The 14,133-nt window shown below is 40.8% G+C and overlaps 1 protein-coding gene across 9 annotated transcripts in view; it reads right to left on the bottom strand.

Moving 5' to 3' along the window:
• Positions 1 to 14,133, bottom strand: part of EVI5 (ecotropic viral integration site 5) — a 226,152-nt gene that overhangs the window by 167,781 nt on the left and 44,238 nt on the right. The window lies entirely within an intron of this gene.

Raw genomic sequence — 14,133 nt, 5'->3', positions numbered from 1 at the left:
TAATGGGTTCTCTAGAAGTGGATAGTGATGATGGTTGTATAACAAAGTGAATGTACTTAAAGCCACTGAACTGTACACTTAAAAATGCTTAAAATGGCAAACTTTCATTATGTACAGCTGGCCCCTGAACAATGCGAGTTTGCACTGTGTGTGTCTATGTGTTGGTTGCTCAGCTGTGTCTGACTCTGCAATCCCATGGACTCTGGCCCACCAGGTTCTTCTGTCCATGAAATTCTCCAGGCAAGAATACTGGAGTGGGTTGCCATTTCCTTCTCTAGGGAATCTTCCCGACTCAGGGAAGATTCCAGTCTCCTGCACTGCAGGCAGATTCTTTACCATCTGAGCCACCAGGGAGTGGGTCCACTTATGCAGGTTTTTTGCAGCAAGTATGTACTACCCAGTACCGCAAGATCTGTTGTGGTCTAAATCGAAGGATGCAGAACCATGAATACAGAGGTTGATTGGTAGTAATACATGGATTTTCAACTGTACGTGGGTCAGTGCCCTTAACTACCATGTTGTTCAAGGGTCAGCAGTTTATCACAATTAAATTTTTAAAAGAAATTTACATTTTTCATTCCTTTTATTAGTAATTTGTGTCTTTCTCTCTTTTGGTCTTTGTTAGCCTGGTTAGAAGTTTATCAACCTTTTCAAAGAACCAACTTTTATTAATAGTTTTGTTGATTTTTCTCTTCTTGTTTTCAGTTTTACTTACTCATTTTAACTCTAATTTTAATTTCTTTTCTTCTACTTGCTTAAGGTTTATATCCCTCTTTTTCTCTGGTTCTCTAAGCTGGAAGATTAGAATACTCATTTTGTGTCTCTTCTGTTTTAAAATACATTCAAATGCTCTAAACTAACCTCTAATACTGCTTCTGCTACTTTTCATTTTGCTTTAGTTCAAAATATTCAAAATTTTTCTTTGGACATTTTTTTGAGTCCATGTGTTATTTAGAAGTGTTTTTAATCTCTAAATATTTTCATTTTCCAGCTATCTTTCTATTATTTCTAACTTAATTTCAGTGTGGTCTGAGAGCACATGTTCAGGTGTGCTAAACCATATGACCCAGAATATAGTGCATCCTGATGACTGATACATGGACACTAGAAAAGAACGTATACTCAGTGGTTATCAGATAAACATCATAAAATACAGTTGACTGATGGTATTGTTCACCTGTATCCTTACTGACTTTCTACCTGCTGTATCTAAATTACTGAAAAACAGGTGCTGCAGACTCCAACCATAATGGTGAATGTGTCTATTTCTCCTTGACATTCTACCAGCTTTTGCCTCATGAACTATGCCTTTTTGGAGACTTGACCCTTTATCAATACATAATGTCTGAAAACTTTCCTTCTCAAGTCTGCTTTGTCTGAAATTAACATAGCTACTCCAGCTTTTTATTGATTATTCAAAAAACTAAATAATTTATACAATACATAGGTGGGTTAGAAGGCCATCTGGTTTCCAGTTTCTGACTGTTTTTCGTCTGGGGTATTTCCCTTACCTTCTTTGAAATACAATTTTGCATTTTAAAAGATTTTTGCATTTCTAGATGCTTTATTTAGGAAGAGATTTTCCAAGGTATGTGGTGAACCATGTTGCTTAAAGCAGTGCTATAGATTAGGTGACTTTTTTTTTTTATTATTCAACTTCTCAGAGACTGAACTGTATTACTGTACAGGTAGGAATTATATTACTATATTACTGTCAAGATAGAAGGTAAAGGAATGTACTTTCCAATCTTAACTGCCCATAAATCCTTTTTTTCACCATTATAGGCAAACATATTTTGAGAAATGCTATTTCCAAACAGTATTCATTCTTTAAGATGTTTGTAACTGTGTTCTTACTTTTCTCTCCATTTCTATGGTACTTTTCATCCTTAGGGTCAGTCCTCTATAAATGCTGGTCCCAATTCCACCAATTCAACCAACCAAGGATAGAAAATACAGACGGGAAAAAAAAATTCCAAAAAAGTTACAAAAAGCAAAAAACTGAATTTGCATTCATTGATAACTATATGTACACACCATTTACATGTTATTAGGTATTATAAGTTACCTAGATATGATTTAAAGTATTCAGAGATATGTGCAGGTTATATGCAAATACTGTGTCACTGAAACCCAAATTTTGGTATCCACGAGGTCCTGGAATCAATCCCCTGCAGATACTGAGAGACAACTTAATTGAATACTTTAGCATTCATTAGTAAAGTAGTAACAGTTAATATTTACTAAGCACTTAGTAAATTATACTCAGATATTTGATATCATATAATTTAACCTCCAACCCTGTGGTACCTGTGTCATATTATCTTTATATTGTTGGATTATTAACCATTTAGATGTTAAAGGTTCCTTAAGAAATAAAAGTAGTATTTCATATATATTCATATTGTCACCAAAAAGAATGTAACAAGTCAACGAGACTACTCTTTTCATGAACTGTCTTGATGAGCAAGAACAAAGCTGTATGTACGGTAATCAAAACAGAGTGGTACTGACACAAACACAGACACAAAGATCACTGGGACAGAAGAGAGAGCCCAGAAATAAACCCATACACCTATGGCCAATTAAGTCAGGACAAAGTATACACAAGTATACACAATGGAGAAAAGACAGTCTCTTCAACAGTGGTCCTGGGAAAACTGGACAGCTATATGCCAAACAGTGAGTTTAGAACATTCCTTCACACCATACACAAAAATAAACACAAAATGCTTTAGAGACTTAAATAGAAGACTTGAAACCATAAAACTTCTACAAGAAACAAAGGCAGAACACTTTTTGACATAAATTGTAGCAATATTTTCTTGGGGCAGTCTCCTAAGGCAAAAGAAATAAAAGCAAAAATAAACAAAGTCACTGAGGAAAAAAAAAAAAAGCCAACCTATGGAATGGGAGAAAATATTTGCAACTGATGCAACCAACAACAGGTTAATATCCAAAATACTCAAATAACTCATACAACCCTATGCCTGCCCATCAAAAACAAATCCAACCCAGTCAAAAAATGGGCCCAAAATCTGATTAGACATTTCTCCAAAGAAGTCAGCCACAGATGGCTAACAAGCACATAAGATGATCAGCATCATTAATTACTAGGGAAATGCAAATCAAAACCTCAATGAGACATATCATCAAAAAGTCTACAAGCAGGGACTTCCCTGGCAGTCCAACAGTTAAGATTCCCCATGCCCACTGCACGGGTGCAGGTTCAATCCCTGAATGGAGAACAAAGAGCCCACATGCCATGCAGCATGGCCAAAATTTTTAAAAAATATTATTTAGATAATTGAGTTAATTTTTTTTTAAGTCCACAAATAATAAATGCTGGAGAGGTTGTGAAGGAAAAGAAACCCTAGTACGCTGTTGGTCAGAATGTAAACTGGTGCAACCACTTAGAAAGTACTGTGGGGAGACAGCAAATTGGCCAAGATGCCATGCTCAGGCTCTCTGGCCCCACGTTTTGTGAACAGACTATGGAACAGCTGAGATCATTTGCAGCACTGCACATGCACATCATGAGGTCCTCACCTGGTCACAGGACTCTTTGTGCAGTACACCTGTATGAGCTTCCCCGGAGAGCCATGGCTGCTGCTGCATTGGGGCTACATCAGCGCAGCCTCATGGTTATGTTATATGAGATTATGTTATGGCTATGTCATGGCTACGTTATGGTTATATTGTAACTGCTGCCATGGCTGCTGTGTCGGCCAGGAGAGAGATTGTGTTACAGCTGCCGTGGCAGTCAGGGGAGAATAAACGTGTCTGCAGTTCCTACAGCTCCTTGAGTCTCCTTCCAGCCTCTTAGTTTGTGCCATGCCTACCCTGGGTTCAGCGAACAGTAGGAACAGCAAGACAACTGGCGTCACGAACAGGATCAGTGATACAATTGGCACAGTTGGCAGGATATCCAGCAGGCAGAAGACCCTGAGGCTCCCAGAAGGTCAGCAGGATACCAGCAGGTAAGGGAGCCTAAGGCGCCACTGGATGGAGGAAGCCAGTGGCCACCATATAGCATGTGGTACCATGTGGCGGCGACTCTCTCAGCATGGGGTCTGGTGGAAGACTGGGAGGCAATGTATGGTTCACCAATAGCACTGAGAAGGCATTACAGGCAGTGAGCTCCCGTCTGCCAAAGAAGGTGGCATGGACCGCCACTGGCACCATGGGGTAGATTTTCCTGACTGCCCTAAAGGCAAATATGGATAACGCCCTCATTGTTGCTATGCTGCTGTGTAATGTGCAGAGATGCTTAGAAGAACTAGAGCAACACAGATTGGCACTAGAGCAAGGACCCCGTGGCCCTGAAGAGCCCAGCACCTCTGACAACGAGGCGGTGAGTGACGGTGATGATGAACGTGAGACTGAGGATGGTGATGATGAACACTGTGAGACTGCAGGTCCTCACTTGGCAGCGAGGCCTGCTGTGCAGCAGAAACTGAAGCATGAGCAGCCTGTGGCTCAGGGGGACATCTTCAGCGGCCCCCAGTGTGACTAGTTCACAACGTTACCAACCATATACTCAGGCGGAGTTGGTCGACTTGGATATGCAGTTTCAGCAAAAGCAAGGGAAACCATGGCAACTTGGCTCCTGCCAACTCTGAGACACAGGGGTGGATGGTATCCGGTGTTCTGGGGACAAAATAGAATGGCTGGCATCTATAACCACTCACCCCCTCACTGAAACAAAGGCTTCATTCTGCATAGCAGAATGCTAGGCAATAATGCAAGGGACGCCTAAACAAATGCACACCCTCATGGACTGGACTAACACCGTCGTCTACACTGTGTGGTCAAACGCAGGAGAGCTCCCAGATACTGGGAGTAAATGGCATATCTATGCCACGTTGACCTAAGTAGTGAGGGAACTGGGCATGAAGCAGTCAATATTCAACCCAAATACCCGAGGCCAAATGACAAGCATTTTACTGGCGGCATTCGAGAAGCCATTTTGAACAATGCCCCATCTACCTATTTTGGACCCCTGACTGCTATCCTAGCACCCTATGTGAGGCACCCCATCTATGACGTGACCTTGATGGTGGCTAGTTTGGGAGAAAATTGAGGGGCGGCAGCAGGCCAAAGGGGATTAGACATGTGATGACCCCGAAGGGGATCCAAGCTGGTAAAGGGCCCATCCTGGCAAAGAGAATGCAAGTGTGGGTTGATCTGCTGGCAGCAGGAGTTGACAGAAATAAAACTGATAAACAGCCCAAAGCTCTGCTCCTAGAGCTATGGAGGTAACTGAAACCAGAGCAGCAGTTTACCACATTTGGGAAGAACCCAGGGCAAGAAATTGGCAGCTCAGCTAAAAGATTATATGGTGCCCTAGGACATTCCTTTAGTTCAGTTCAATTTAGTTCAGTCGCTCAGTCGTGTCTGACTCTTTGTGACCCCATGAATCGCAGCACGCCAGGCCTCTCTCTGTCCATCACCATCTCCTGGAGTTCACTCAGACTCACGTCCATCGAGTCCGTGATGCCATCCAGCCACCTCATCCTCTGTCGGCCCCTTCTCCTCCTGCCCCCAATCCCTCCCAGCATCAGAGTCTTTTCCAGTGAGTCAACTCTTCGCATGAGGTGGCCAAAGTATTGGAGTTTCACCTTCAGCATCAGTCCTTCCAATGAACACCCAGGGTTGATCTCCTTCAGAATAGACTGGTTGGATCTCCTTGGAGTCCAAGGGACTCTCAAGAGTCTTCTCCAACACCACAGTTCAAAAGCATCAATTCTTGGGCACTCAGCCTTCTTCACAGTCCAACTCTCACATCATACATGACCACTGCAAAAACCATAGCCTTGACTAGACGGACCTTAGTTGGCAAAGTAATGTCTCTGCTTTTGAATATACTATCTAGGTTGGTCATAACTTTTCTTTCAAGGAGTAAGCATCTTTTAATTTCATGGCTGCAGTCACCACCTGCAGTGATTTTGGAGACCAAAAAAATAAAGTCTGACACTGTTTCCCCATCTATTTCCCATGAAGTGATGGGACCGGATGCCATGATCTTCGTTTTCTGAATGTTGAGCTTTAAGCCAACTTTTTCACTCTCCTCTTTCACTTTCATCAAGAGGCTTTTTAGCTCTTCACTTTCTGCCATAAGGGTGGTGTCATCTGCATATCTGAGGTTATTGATATTTCTGCCGGCAATCTTGATTCCAGCTTGTGCTTCTTCCATCTCAGCGTTTCTCATGAGGTACTCTGCATAGAAGTTAAATAAGCAGGGTGACAATATACAGCCTTGACGTACTCCTTTTCCTATTTGGAACCAGTCTGTTGTTTCATGTCCAGTTCTAACTGTTGCTTCCTGACCTGCATACAGATTTCTCAAGAGGACAATGCCCTTTTCCGGCTCTGAATATGGCTCAGACCAGGGTGCCCTCCTGAAGAACCCAAGCAAGGACAGGCGGCCCCATGTAGAGCTTGCAAGTCACTGGTCGCTAGCCAATGTGCAGAGAGTAATGGCCCTGGCTGACACTGGTGCTGAATGCAGCCTTGTTTATGGCAAGCCAGAGGAGTTTCCCGGTCCTAGTGCATACACTGATGGTGATACGGCCAAATAATACAGATGCAGTCTGTAGAGACTTGGGCTGTGTTCTAGATTTAGGACACTGCACTGTAAAAGGCTGTGTCATATGATGTGCTACTACCCACTGATTCTCTTGCAGATTTAGAAGAGTGTGAGAGCATTTGGAATCATGTAGGGTGGCCTGGGAATGCCTCAACCTTGAAGGGGTGGGCCCCGGCACCTGTAGGAGGTTTTCAGGGTCCTTAATAATAAACCTGGCAGGGGTGGAGCTTCCCCTGTGGAAGCTCTCCTGCAATCTCACAAGGTCAGATGGTGGACTGGACTTGGCCATGGAAGATAAAGGCACTCCACCATGGAGGGTGGCTCTTCTAGCCCCCTGAGGGCAAGGGCTGGAACATGAGTTCCAGGTGATATCTGGCATTGGGTTTTGCTATGTACTGGGTATGTAACTGCTGTGGTAGCCACTGCTGTTGCAAGATGTAAATCCAAGTGTCAGTGATACTCACCAAGGAAATATCGCTAAAGATGCACTGCGCATAGAACGTGAGGTGACAGATCCTATAGAGGTGGAAAGTGGGCAGAGAGCAAATTGGCCACAAGGGCATGCCCAGGCTTTCTCACCCCATGTTTTGTGAATAGACCATGTAACAGCTGAGACCATTTGCAGACTGCGCATGTGCATCACAAGGTACTTACTTAGCCATGAGCTACTTGATGCAGTACACCTGTATGAGCTCACCCTGAGAGCCGTGGCTGCTGCTACTGCACCGAGGTTACATTCAAGCGGCATCATGGTTATGTTACATGAGATTATCTTATGGCTATGTCATGGCTACGCTATGGTTATACTGTGACTGCTGCTACAGCTACTGCGTCAGCCAGGAGAGAGGCTGTATTATGGCTGCTATGCTGGCCAGGAGAGAATAAATGTGTCTGCAGTTCCTACAGCTCCTCAAGTCTCCTTTCAGTCTCTTAGCTCGAGCCTTGCCTATCCTGGGTTCAGCAAACAGTGCAAACAGTGTGAACAGCAAGACAATAGGCATGATGAACAGAATCAGTGATACAAGTCAGTTCAGGTCAGTTCAGTTCAGTCGCTCAGTCATGTCTGACTCTTTGCAACCCCAGGGACTGCAGCATGCCAGGATTCCCTGTCCATCACCAACTCCCGGAGCTTGCTCAAACTCATGTCCATTGAGTCAGTGATGCTATCCAACCATCTCATCCTCTGTCATCCCCTTCTCCTCCTGCCCTCAACCTTTCCCAGCATCAGCGTCTTTTCTAATGACTCAGCTCTTGTGAGTTAACTCTAATGAGTCACATCAGGCGGCCAAAGTATTGGAGCTTCAGCTTCAGCATCAGTCCTTCCAATGAATATTCAGGACTAATTTCTTTTAGGATTGAGTGGTTTGATTTCCTTCAAGACCAAGGGACTCAAGAGTCTTCCCCAACACCACAGTTCAAAAGCATCAATTCTTCAGCACTCAGCTTTCTTTATGGTCCAACTCTCACATCCATACATGACTACTGGAAAAACCATAGCTTTGACTATGCTGGCATAGTAATGTCTCTGCATTACTTTGTCGGCTAAGTAATGTCTCTGCTTTTTAATACCCTGTCTAGGTTAGTCATAGCTTTTCTTCCAAGGAGCAAGTGTCTTTTAATTTCATGGCTGCAGTCAACATGTGCAGTGATTTTGGAGCCCAAGGAAATAATTTGTCACTGTTTCCCCATCTGTTTGCCATGAAGTGATGGGACCAGATACCAAGGTCTTACTTTTTTGAACGTTTGAGTTGTTGAATGTTGAACTACCATATGATTGAGCAATTCCACTCCTGGGTATATACTGAATTGGTCAAAAAGTTCTTCTGGGTTTTTCTAAGATGTTATGGAAAAACCTGACTCAATTTTTTTGCCAACTCAGTATCTTAAAAAAACAAAAACACATAATTCGAAAAGATGCATCAACCCAGGATTCACAGCAGCACTATTTACAACAGCAAACAGGTGGAAGCAACCCAAGTGCCCATCAACACATAACTGGATTAAGAAGATGTGTGGGGGTGTGGGTGAGGAAGGGGTGAAGGAAATGGACTAAGGATTAAAAACAAATGAAATACTGCCATTTGCAGCGGATGGACATACAGAATATTATGCTTAATGAAATCAGTCAGAGAAAAACAAATACTATATTTATCCTTTATATGTGCAATCTAAAAAATAATACAAATGAATATATTTGCAAAACTGAAACAGACTCACAGATATAGAAAACAAACTTGTAGTCACTAAAAGGGAGGAAGAAGGGGAGGACAAATTAAGGGTACCAGACTAACATCCAATATACAAACTATCAATACTACATATAAAATAGATAAGCAACAAGGATATACTGTATAGCACAGGTAATTATACCTATTATCTTGTAATAAACTATAATGGAGTATAAGCTACAAAAATATTGAATCACTATGCTGTACATGTAAAACAATATATATACAGTAAGTCAACTATACTTCAAAAACAAAAAAAGAACAAGATTATGTGAATAGTAGGCACTCAAAATTAATATTCCCTTAATAAATTTTTATTAACATTACATTTCAATGAATCTAAGTCCCATTCCAACTTCTTTTTGCAGCTATATACACTGACAATCTTTTATGTTTTGTACTCATTCAACAAAAAATGTTAGCAGATAAACTAGGCTGATGACTATTAAAATAGCCCCTCCTGTTAAGTTTTCATTGGATATATTAACATAAAAGTGTAGATGGGCAAAACCACTGCCAAATACAAATGGAGAGAAAAAAGCTATCTTACAACATTGCAGCAAACTGTATTTTTTAAAGATGTCCTATATTAATTTCTAGGGCTTCCTTAACAAAGTACCACAACCTGGGTGGCTTAGAGCAACAGATATTTGTTGTCTCACTGTTCTGAAGGCTAAAAATCCAAAATCGAGGCAACAGGAAGATTATTCTCCCTCTAAAATCTACAGGGAGAACCCTTCTATGTCCCTTCCTAGCTTCTGGTGCTTTGGCAACAACCCTTGTCATTTCCTGGCTTGTAGCTGCAGCACTTCAAGCACTTCAATTTAGCCTCCAACATTCTATGGCATTCTCCCCTAATTATATATGCAACAAACCTATTTCCAAACAAGACTGCATTCTGAGTTAATGGGGCTTAGGGCTTCAACATATCCATCGGGGTGGAGGCGGAGGAGGGAGAGGCACAATTAAAGCCACACTGCTTATCCCGTATCTTCCCATTGAGTGGGAGAGTCTCTGTCTTGTGCTCTTGAACCTGAGCAGACCTGTCTGACTACCTCAACCAATAGTGTACATTGAACGTCGTTACTGAGGCTCCCTCTTGGAACCCAGGCACCATGCTCTTAAGAAGCCTAAACTAGTCCACACAGAGACCACATGGAAAGGCCAAGTGTAGGTATGTATTCTGGCTAACAGCTTCTCTAAGGTCCCATCATCAACCACCAGACATGAGTGTAGATACACTCTCAAATAACTCAAGGCCTTAGATGAAAGGTCTCCATTTCTCAGCTTCAAAAGCATTATGAATATGAAGCAGAGACAAGCTCTCCTCATAAAGCTCTGTCCAAATTTCTGATTCAAAGAATCTACAGATGTACTAAGATAATTATTTTAAGTCATTAAGTTTTATGGTGGCTTGATACACAGCTATAAATCACAAAATAAAAGTAAAATATTTAATAAAACTTAAAGCCAGGAAGTTGCATTAGTAGAGACATCATACTGCACTTGTTTTTGCTTTTGAGAGGATGGAGGACACATGTAATTGAGAAAAAACAAAGTTAGTATATTAGGAAAATATAAGTAAATAGCAGAACCAGAAAATAAAATTAATGCTCCAAAGGCCTAAAAGAACAGCATTTAATTAAATTAGAAAATGTATCACTTGACTTGCAGCTCAGAGTCAAATGCTTTTAAATCATGTTATTATTTTTTCACTGCTATTAAAATAGCATTTTGATCGTATGTTAAAGCAATGCCAAGAAGTAAGATATTCAAAGAAGCCTTTTGTTTAACAAGTAGGCTATTCTCTTAAAATATAAATCTTGTTTTTTGAGTAATACAGGATATAATTAAGTTGAAGATATAGTTGTAAATATTTATATTTTAACTAAGACAAGTGACTAAAATAGAAACCTATTTTAGTCCAATATCCAAAAAAAGCTTAGTTCAATAGTATAAGCAGTTTTAATTAAATTTGCATTTTAAAAAATAGGTCACAGCTAAAAACAGAATGAACTAGCTATAGTCTATACCAAGTAAAGGAAACCCGCCACAAAATACCACATATAATGATCCTATTTACAAGAGATGTCTAGAATAGGCATTACTTAGAGACAAAAAGCTGATTAATGATTACGTAGGACTGGGGAGGATGTAGGAATAGGATGTGATGGCAGCTAAAGGGCACTAGGTTTCTTTCTGCAGTGATGAAAATGTTCTAAAATTGTCTATGATGATGGTTGCACATGCCTGTGAATATACTAAAAACCATTCAATTATATATTTTAAATGGGTGAATTGTATAGGAGGTAAATTATGTCTGAAAAAAAGTTATTTTAAAAATTCAGGTTAGGACTTCCTTGATGATCCAGTGGTTAAGAATCCACTGACCAATGCAGGGACACAGGTTCGATCCCTGGTCCAAGAGATTCCACATTTCATAGAGCAACTAAGTCCGTGTGCCACAACTACTAAGCTCTCACCCTCTGGACCCTGTGATCCTCAACAAGAGAAGCCACTACAATGAGAAGCCCATGCATCACAACTAAAGAGTATCCTCCCCTCACGACAACTAAAGAAAGCCAGTGTGTAGCAATGAAGATCCAGTAGAGTCAAACAAACAGAATAAAATTTAAAAATTTTCAGGTTCAGGTCAGGGAATTCCAGGTGGTCCAGCAATTAGAACTCAGTGCCTCACTGCCAAGGGCCCAGATTCAATCCCTGGAATTAAGATTTCACAAGCCTCGCAGCACAGCCACAAAAAAAAAAAAATTCCAGATCAGTACCATTAATATTGGATATATTTTCTTCCATACTTTATGTGTTTTAAATAAAATTAGCGTTATATTGTATATAAAACAACATAAAATTTAGGTTAGAACAAATTTCTCCATAAAATAACAAAGACCAGTTTATGATGCAGACAATGCTTGACAACTCTCCTCACCTCTAATCAAATCTCCTAACTTTAAAAAAAAAAAAAAAAGACTTTCCGTGTGGTCCAGGGGCTAAGACTGTGCTCCCAATGCAGGGGGCCCAGGTTCTATGCCTGCTCAGGGAACTAGATCTCATATGCCACAACTAAGGAGAGCTGTCAAGCATTGTCTGCATCATAAACTGGTCTTTGTTATTTTATGGAGAAATTTGTAAGTTCTCAAGAAGGTTTTTCTCAGTTTCAACTGCTACTTGACTTCCCCAAAAGAAGATACTGTGTATTGTATCTTAGTACAAGATACAAGTACCAAAGACTATGTATATATCCCTAGTACCAAAGACTGTGTCTACCATAAAGCAGATACTCAACAGATGTCTGTGCAATGAAGAGTAAGTTACATATAAAATAAATGAGCAAGTAATAACCAGTAAATACAATACATATTCAATTAGCCAAATCATGCTGACATCAAGACATCTAGGGGAAAACTCCCTCCCTATTTAGAGCACATGAAGGCATTAAAAAATAAAGCAGTTTGCTAAGTACTCAAATGATCTTTAAAATGCAGATCCTATCTTATCATATGCAATATACATCCTGCTAAAACTGGGCCCACAACCTCAAATTTCCAAATGTCCACACTAACTCCTGTTCACATAACTGCTCTTAAAATCTCTGTAATTAAAAATGCTCAATCAAACCACCAAAGTAGACACAGATGGAAAAAAGGTCACAATTTAAAAATACAATGCACACAGGAAACAAAGCTCAAAGAACAACAACTGAAGACTTCTCTACCAGTCCAGTGGTTAAGACTTCACACTTCAACTGGGGAAAGGACCCCTGATCAGGGAACTAAGATCTTGCAGTGGTCAAAAATAATCATAATACTAATAATAATGACAAATTAAATAAACACAGAATTAGATCAAGAAGTACTTCGACTACTAGACTTACCAAATACAGAATATAAATTAAGTACGTCTAAAATGCTGAAAGCAATAAAAGAAAGTATCTTAAATGAGCAAGGAAAAAAACAGGAATGAGCAAGGAAAAAACCAGGAATGAGAAGGAGGGGGGAGATAGAGAGTTAAACAGGTTACAACCACCCATAAAGAGGAAAATCGGTGAACTAGAAGAACTGAATATAGAACTTACAAAGCAGCACAAAGATACAAAGCAATACTCTGGAGATTTATCTTGATAAAGGACCAGAAACAAAATGGTAGTTAGTTTCCCAATGTCATTTTTCATATGCTGCTGCTGCTAAGTCGCTTCAGTCGTGTTGGACTCTGTGCGACCCCATGGATGGCTGACCACCAGGGGACTTGCCTGGCAGTCCCATGGTTAAGACTTTGTACTTTCAATGCAGGGGGCAGGGTTCAATCCCTGGTCAGGAATCTAAAATCCTACATGCCATAAAGCCAAAAAACTTTTAAAAAATAAATTAAAAAAAAAAAGAATCAACACCAAAACCACCTCAGCTGTCAAGCATGCTGAAAACCACCATCACTATAATCATACCACCCCTTACACCTCTCCTATAAGACAGAAGTCTGGACATTTTTTAAGGTCACTCTGAAAACTTCAGGAACATATAAACAGAACTTTGCAAATAGCTTTCAAAGGTACACATAACACACAGACACAGGAATAAGAAAACCAGGCTTTCCTTCAGCTAATGTCTGATTCATCACTGTTACTTCCCCTTACTCCCACTATGTTTATCAGCTATATGAGGCCTATGACAAAAAAGAAAGTTTTAAATAATTTATCTACTGACCTCTATGAAACAGGACAATTTAGTTCTCTTCCCCATCACCCACACCATCCATGCCTTGCCTACCGTAACATGCCCACATCTCTTACATTTCACCACTCCTACCTAATTAAAACATACTTTTGGTCACATCAAGATTCAGTATATACATTAACATGACTATGTAACTTAAGTCACAGCGGTTCTATAAACTGGCTGTGTTTACTTTTACTCCCTTCAGTTCAGTTCAGTCACTCAGTCGTGTCCGACTCTTTGCGACCCCATGAATTGCAGCACACCAGGCCTCCCTGTCCATCACCAACTCCCGGAGTTCACTCAAACTCATGTCCATCCAGTCAGTGATGCCATCCAGCCACCTCATCCTCTGTCACCCCCTTCTCCTCCTGCCCCCAATCCCTCCCAGCATCAGAGTCTTTTCCAATGAGTCAACTCTTTGCACAAGGTGGCCAAGAGTTTTAGCATCATTCCTTCCAAAGAACACCCAGGACCAATCTCCTTTAGAATGGACTGGTTGGATCTCCTTGCAGTCCAAGGGACTCTCAAGAGTCTCTTCCAACACCACAGTTCAAAAGCATCAATTCTTTGGTGCTCAGCTTTCTTC

Source organism: Oryx dammah, unplaced genomic scaffold, assembly GCF_014754425.2.
Source record: "Oryx dammah isolate SB20612 unplaced genomic scaffold, SCBI_Odam_1.1 HiC_scaffold_28, whole genome shotgun sequence".
NCBI classification, from domain to species: domain Eukaryota; kingdom Metazoa; phylum Chordata; class Mammalia; order Artiodactyla; family Bovidae; genus Oryx; species Oryx dammah.
This window is presented reverse-complemented; position numbering and strand designations above follow the sequence as displayed.